The sequence below is a fragment of the Rhinopithecus bieti genome, unplaced genomic scaffold, assembly GCF_001698545.2.
Source record: "Rhinopithecus bieti isolate Rb0 unplaced genomic scaffold, ASM169854v2 scaffold_5887, whole genome shotgun sequence".
Taxonomy (NCBI): domain Eukaryota; kingdom Metazoa; phylum Chordata; class Mammalia; order Primates; family Cercopithecidae; genus Rhinopithecus; species Rhinopithecus bieti.
The window spans coordinates 59,738-68,171 of NW_016804920.1; positions in this window are offsets into that span (position 1 = coordinate 59,738).

The following is an 8,434-nucleotide window of genomic DNA, read 5'->3' on the forward strand; positions in this document are numbered from 1 at the left end:
TTTTCTCAGGAGTATTTGGAACTGTGCAAATGTTGACATTTACAGATTTCATATACATGGAGTGTTTCTTCTCGACACCAAAATTTTCATGTGTTTCAGCAGAGGGCTTATATATTAGTAAATATTTAAGTAATTTGAAAGTCCCTGGAAAATCGCACCACTGTGCTTGGTTTGTACTTTTTCAGGTAAATCTATATGCTGAAAAATAGAGCTCAAAACAGTAGTTCAATTTGCTTAATTATTGCTTAAAACAATAGTGGTACTATGTAAAATTGTATAATGAAATACAATAAAAGGTAAAACTTATTTGTAATTAGAAGTGAAGGAAATAATACTTTGAACTTAGCAAAAAAATGTAAATTGTGACATCAATAACAAAATATGGGAGGATGAGAAGTTAAAGAATAGTTTTCTATGTAGTCAAAGTTAAGTTTTATCAGCTTAAAATAGATTGTTATAACTATAAGCTATTTTATTTAAGCCTCATAGAAACCACAAAGAAAAAAACCTGTAGTAGATACACAAAAATAAAGAGAAAGGAATCAAAGCATACTAAAAAAAAGATAATAAAATCACGAAACAAGGCAACAAGAGAGGAAGAAGGAACAAAGGAGCTATAAAAAACCAAGAAAACAATTAACAAAATGACAGTAGTAAGTTTTTAACCTATTAATACTTACTTTAGACTTAAATTAATTAAATTCTTTTTAAATTATATTTTAAGTTCTAGGGTACATGTGCGCAATGTGCAGGTTTGTTACATATGTATACATGTGCCATGTTGGTGTGCCGCACCCATTGACTCGTCATTTATATTAGGTATATCTCCTAATGCTATCCCTCACCCCTGCCCTCACCCTATGACAGGCCCTGGGGTGTGAGGTTCCCCACCCTGTGTCCAAGTGTTCTCATTGTTCAATTCCCACCTATGAGAGAACACGCAGTGTTTGGTTTTCTGTCCTTGCGATAGTTTGCTCAGAATGATGATTTCCAGCTTCATCCGTGTCCCTGCAAAGGACATGAACTCATCCTTTTTTAATGCTGCATAATATTCCATGGTGTATATGCACCACATTTTCTTAATCCAGTCTATCATTGTTGGACATTTGCGTTGGTTCCAAGTCTTATAGTGCCACAATAAACATACGTGTGCATGTGTCTTTATAGCAGCATGATTTATATTCCTTTGGGTGTACACCCAGTAGTAGGATGTCTGGGTCAAATGGTATTTCCAGTTCTACATTCTTGAGGAATCGCCGCACTGTCTTCCACAATGGTTGAAATAGTTTACAGTCCCACCAACAGTGTAAAAGTGTTCTTATTTCTCCACATCCTCTCCAGCACCTGTTGTTTCCTGACTTTTTAATGATTGCCATTCTAACTGGTGTGAGATGTTATCTAATTGTGGTTTTGATTTGCATTTTTCTGATGGCCAGTGATGATGAGCATTTTTTCATGTGTCATGTGTCTATTGGCTGCATAAATATCTTCTTTTGAGAAGTGTCTATTCATATCCTTCACCCACTTTTTGATGGGGTTGATTTTTTCTTGTAAATTTGTTTAAGTTCTTTGTAGATCCTCGATATTAGCGCTTTGTCAGATGGGTGGATTGTAAAAATTTTCTCCCATGTGGTAGATTGCCTGTTAACTCTGATGGTGGTTTCTTTTGCTGTGCAGAAGCTCTTTAGTTTAATTAGATCCCATTTGTCTGTTTTAGCTTTTGTTCCCATTACTTTTGGTGTTTTAGTCATGAAGTCTTTGCCCATGCCTATGTCCTGAATGGTATTGTCTAGGTTTTCTTCTAGGGTTTTTATGGTTTTAGGTCTAACATTTAAGTCTTTAATCCATCTTGAATTAAATTTTAGAATGTTGAATACTGGACCCCACTCTCTTCTGGCTTATAGAGTTTCTGCTGAGAGATCAGCTGTTAGTCTGATGGGCTTCCCTATGTGGGTAACCTGACCTTTCTCTCTGGCTGCCCTTACTATTTTTTTCCTTCATTTCCACTTTGGTGAATCTGACAATTATGTGTCTTGGAGTTGCTCTTCTCAAGGAATATCTTTGTGACGTTCTCTGTATTTCCTGAATTTGAATGTTGGCCTGCCTTGCTAGGTTGGGGAAGTTCTCCTAGATAATATCCTGAAGAATGTTTTCCAACTTGGTTCCATTCTCCCCATGACTTTCAGGTGCAGCAATCCGATGTAGATTTGGTCTTTTCACATAGTCCCATATTTCTTGGAGGCTTTGTTCATTTCTTTTTACTCTTTTTTTCTCTAAACTTCTCTTCTCCCTTCATTTCACTCATTTGATCTTCAGTCACTGATACTGTTTCTTTCACTTGATCGAATCGGCTACTGAAGCTTGTGCATGCATCACATAGTTCTCGTGCCATGGTTTTCAGCTCCATCAGTTCATTTAAGGTCTTCTCTATGCTGTTCGTTCTAGTTAGTCATTTGTCTAATCTTTTTTCAAGTTTTTAGCTTCTTCGTGATGGGTTGGAACATCCTCCTTTAGCTCGGAGAAGTTCGTTATTACTGATCATCTGAAGCCTTCTTCTCTCAACTCATCAAAGTCATACTCCATCCAGCTTTGGTCCATTGCTGGCAAGGAGTTGCATGCCTTTGGAGGAGAAGAAGCACTCTGATTTTGAGAATTTTCAGCTTTTCTGCACTACTTTTTCCCTGTCTCTGTGGTTTTGTCTACCTTTGGTCTTTGATGATGGTGACGTACAGATGGGGTTTTGGTGTGGATGCCCTTTCTGTTTGTTAGTTTTCCTTCTAACAATCAGGCCCCTCAGCTGCAGGTCTGTTGGAGTTTGCTGGAGGTCCACTCCAGACCTTGTTTACTTTGTATCACCAGTAGAGACTGCTGAATAGCAAATATTGCAGAACAACAAATGTTGCTGCCCGATCCTTCCTCTGGAAGCTTTGTCTCAGAGGGGTACCCCCGGCTACATGAGGTGTCAGTCGGCCCCTACTGGGACATGTCTCCCAGTTAGGCTACTCAGGGGTCAGGGACCCACTTGAGGAGGCAGTCTGTCTGTTCTCAGATCTTAAACTCCATGCTGGGAGAACCACTACTCTCTTCAAAGCTGTCAGACAGGGACGTTTGAGTCTGCAGAAGTTTCTGCTGCCTTTTGTTCAGCTATGCCCTGCCCCCAGTGGTGGAGTCTACAGAGGCAGACAGGCCTTCTTGAGCTGTGGTGGGCTCCACCCAATTCAAGCTTCCCGGCCACTTTGTTTACCTACTCAAGCCTCAGCACAGTGGATGCCCCTCCCCCAACCTCACTGCCGCCTTGCAGTTCGATCTCAGACTGCTGTGTTAGCAGTGAGCAAGGCTCTGTGGGAGTGGGACCCTCCGAGCCAGGCATGGGATATAATCTCCTGGTGTGCCGTTTGCTAGGACCATTGTAAAAGCGCAGTATTAGGGTGGGAGTGTCCCGATTTTCCAGGTACTGTCTGTCATGGCTTCCCTTGGCTAAGAAGGGGAATTCCCCAACCCCTTGTGCTTCCTGGGTGAGGTGAGGTGATGTCCTGCCCTGCTTCAGCTCACATTCTCTGGGCTGCACCCACTGTCCAACAAGCCTCCATGAGATGAACCTGGTACCTCAGTTGGAAATGCAGAAATCACCTGTCTTCTGCGTCCCTCACACCAGGAGCTGTAGACTGGAGCTGTTCCTATTTGGCCATCTTGGAACTGGGCAAATGGATTGGATTCTTGAATCAAAAGACAAAGTGGCTGACTAGATAAAAAAACCAAGATCCTACTATATGCTACCTACAAAAGACTCACTTTAGCTTTAAGAACACACATGAATTGAAAGTGAAGGAAGGCAAAGATATTTCATGCAAACAGTAACCAAAACAACATGGGGTGACTATACTTTTATCAAACAAAATAGACTTTAAGTAAAAAGCTGTCAACAGAGACAAAGAAGATTATTATATAATAATAAAGAGTCAATTTATCAAGAGGGTATAATAATTGTAAATATATATGCACCCAACTTTGGACCACCTAAATTTATAAAGCAAATAATAACAAAACTGAAGGGAGAAATCGACAGTAATATAATAATAGTAGGGCACTCAATACCCAACTTGCAACAATGGGTGGATCATCCAGAAATAAAATCAATTAAAAAACAGCAAATTTGAACAATATTATAGACTAACATAACAGACACTGTGTGTTCTGTACATGTAATACTATAGCAGCAAAACACATGTCCTTTATAAAGACACAAGAAACATTCTTCAGGATAGATAATACGTTAGGCCACAAAACAAGACTTAGCAAATTCCAGAAGATAGAAATTATATCAAGTTTTTTTTTCTGACCATAATGGTATGAAAATAGAAGTCAATAACATGAAAAAATTGGAGAATTCATAAATATGTGGAAATTAAACAACACTGTCTTGAAGAAGCAGTGGGTTAAAAAAGAAATCTAAAGGAAAACAAAAATCTCGAGACAAAGGAAAGAAAACATGCCCAAACTTATTGGATTCAGCAAAACTAAGAGGAAAGATTATAGACATAAATGTCTGTATTAAGAATAAAGAAACATCTCAAGTACACAATTTGATTCTTCAAATAACTAGAAAAAATAAAAATTAAGCCCAAAGTCAGAAAAAGGAAGGAAATAATGAAAACCAAAGCAGTAATAAATGAAATCAAGACTAGAAAAACAATAAAATAGATCTGACACTAAGAGTTATGTTTTTGAAAAAATTAACAAAATTGACACATCTTTAGTTAGACTAAGAGAAAAAAACTCAAATAAATAAAACTGTATATAAAAGAGGATATAACTAATACCACCAACATGCAAAGGATCATGAAATACTACTATGAATAATCATATGCCAACAAATTGAATAACCTATAATAAATAGATACATTTCTGTAAATATATAACCTGTTGAGACTGAATCATGAAGAAATAGAAAATCTGAATAGACCAATAAATAAGGAGATTGAATCAGTAGTCAAAAATCTCCCAACAAAGAAAAGCCTGGAACATGATGGCTTCTCTGGTGAAGTCTATAAAACATTTATTTTATTAAACTTTTATTTTAGGTTCAGGGGTACATGTGCAGATTTGTTATATAGGTAAACTTGTGTCATGGCAGTTGGTTGTACAGAATATTTCATTACCCAGGTATTAAGACTCATGCCCATTTGTTATTTCTCTGGATCATCTCCCTCCTCCCACTCTCCACCCACCAACAGGCCCCAGTGTTTGTTATTTCCCTCTATGTGTACATGTGGTCTCATCAGTTAGCTCCCACTTATAAGTGAGAACATGTGGCTGACTTTCTGTTCCTGTGTTAGTTTGTTAAGGATAATAGCCTCCAGCTTCATCCATGTTCCTGCATAGGACATGATCTTGTTCCTTTTTATGGCTGCCTAGTATTCCATGGTGTATATGTACCACATTTTCTCAGTCTAGTCTACCATTGGTGGGCATTTAGGTTGATTCCATGTCTTTGCTATTGTGAATAGTGCTACAATGAACATACATGTGCATGTGTTTTTATAATAGGGCAATTTATATTTTTTGGGATACCCCAGTAATGGGATTGCTGGGTCTAATGGTATTTGTTTCTAGGTTTTGAGGAATTGCCACACTGTCTTCCACAGTGGTTGAACTAATTTAAACTCCCACTAACAGTGTATAAGCATTCCTTTTTCTCCACAAGCTTGCCAGTATCTATTATTTTTTGACTTTTTAATAGCTATTCTCACTGTTGTGAGATGGTATCCCATTGTGGTTTTGATTTGCATTTCTCTAATGATCAGTGATGTTAAGCTTTTTTTCATATGATTTTTGGCCACATGTATGCCTTCCTTTGAAAAGTCTCTGCTCATGTCCTTTGCCACTTTTTGTTGGGGTTATTTGTCTTTTTCTTGTAAATTTAAGTTATTTGTAGATGCTGGATATTAGACCTTTGTCAGATGCATAGTTTGCAAATTTTTTCTCTAATTCTGTAGGTTGTCTGTTCACTCTGTTGATAGTTTCCTTTGCTGTGCAGAAGCCCTTTAGTTTAATTAGATCCCATTTGTCATTTTTTTTGCCTTCGTTGCAATTTTTTAGTGCCTTCATAATGAAATCTTTACCCATTTCTATGTCCAGAATCATATTGCCTAGGTTGTTTTTCAGGTTTTTTAAAAAATAGTTTTGAGTTTTACATTTAAGTCTTTAATCTATCTTGATTTAATTTTTGTATATGGGGTGAGGATGGGGTCTAGTTTCCATCTTCTGCATATGGCTAGCCAGTTATCCCAGGACCATTTGCTGCATAGGGGATTCTTTCCCCATTGCTTGTTTTGTCAGGTTTGTTGAAGATCAGATAGTTGTAGGTGTGCAGGCTTATTTCTCAGTTCTCTATTCTGTTCCATTGGTCTATGTATCTGTACCATACTGTTTTGATTACTCTCGTTTCCTAGTACAGTTTAAGTCAAGTAGCATAATGCCTCCAGCTTTGTTCTTTTTGCTTAGAATTGCCTTGGCTACTAGGGGTCTTTTTTGGTTCCATATGAATTTTAAAATAGTTTTTTTCTAGTTCTGTGAAGAATGTCAATGGTAGTTTAATGGGAATAGCATTGAATCTATAAATTGCTCTGGGTGGTATGGCCATTTTAATGATATTGAATCTTCCTGTTCATGAGCATGGAATCTTTTTTCATTTGTTTGTGTAGTCTCTGATTTCTTTTTCCATTTTTTTTTTTTGAGATGGAGTCTCACTCTGTCACCCTATCTGGAGTGCAATGGCATGATCTTGGCTCACTGCAACCTCCACCTCCCAGGTTCAAGTGATTCTCCTGCCTCAGCCTCCCAAGTAGCTGGGATTACAGACATGTACCACCACACCCAGTTAATTTTTGTATTTTTAGTAAAGATAGGGTTTCACCATGTCGGCCAGGCTGGTCTCGAACTCCTGACCTCAAGTGATCCACCTACCTCAGCCTTCCAAAGTGCTGGGATTACAGGCCTGAGTCATCATGCCTGGCCAGCAATATTTGATTTCTTTGAGCAGTGTTTTGTAGTTCTCTCGTAGAGATCTTTCACCTCCCTGATTAGCTATATTCCTAGGTATTTTATTCTGTTTGTGGCAACTGTGCATTGGATTGCATTCCACATTTGGCTGTTGGCTTGACTGTTGGTGTATAGGAATGTTAGTGAGTTTTGCACATTGATTTTGTATCCTGAGACTTTGCTGAAGTTGTTTATTAGCTTAAAGAGCTCTTGGGGTGACGGCATGGGGTTTCCTAGATATAGGATTATGCTGTATGAAAATAGGAATAGTTTAACTTCCTCTCTCTCTCTCTCTCTTTTTTTTTTTTTATTTGAGATGGAATTTCACTTTTGTCACCCAGGCTGGAGTGCAATGGCATGATCCTGGCTCACCACAACCTCTGCCTCCTGGGTTCAAGCAATTCTCCTGCCTTAGCCTCCCAAGTAGCTGGGATTACAGGCATGCACCAACATGCCTGGCTAATTTTGTATTTTTAGTAGAGATAGGGTTTCTCCATTTTGGTCAGGCTGTTCTCGAACTCCTGACCTCAGGTGATCTGCCTGCCTCAGCCTCCCAAAATGCTGGGATTACAGGCATGAGCCACCATGCCTGGCCAACTTCCTCTCTTTTTATTTGGATGCTCTTGTTTTTCTCTCTTGCCTGATTGCTCTGGCTGGGACTTCTAATATTATGTTGAATAGCAATGGTTAGAGAGAGCATCCTTGTCTTGTGCCAGTTTTGAAAGAGGGAAGGCTTCCAACTTTTTCTCATTCAGTATGATGTTGACTGTGTGTTTTTCATACATGGTTCTTATTATTTTGAGGTATTTTCCTTCAATACCTAGTTAATTGACAGTTTTTTTTTTTTTTGAGACAGAGTCTCACTCTGTCACCAGGCTGGAGTGCGATGGCATGATCTTGGCTCACTGAAACCTCTGCCTCCTGGGTTGAAGCAATTCTCCTGCCTCAGCCTCCCAAGTAGCTAGGATTACAGGTGTATGCCACAATGCCTGGCTAATTTTTGTATTTTTAGTAGAGATGGAATTTCACCATATTTTCCAGGCTGGTCTTAAACTCCTGATGTCAAGTGATCCACATGCCTTAGCCTTCCAAAATGCTGGGATTACAGGCATGAGTCACTGCATCCAGCCTGTTGACAGTTTTTGACATGAATGGATGTTGAATTTTATTGAAAGCCCTTTCGACATCTGTTGAGATAATCATGTGGTTTTTGTCTTTAGTCTTCTTTATGTGATGAATCATGTTTATTGATTTGTGTTGAACCAACCTTGCATTCCAGGGATAAAACCTACTTGATCATGGTGGATAAGCTTTTTGATGTGCTGCTGGATTCAAATCACCAGTAGTTTGTTGAAAATTTTTTACATCAATGTTCATCAAAGATATTGGCCTG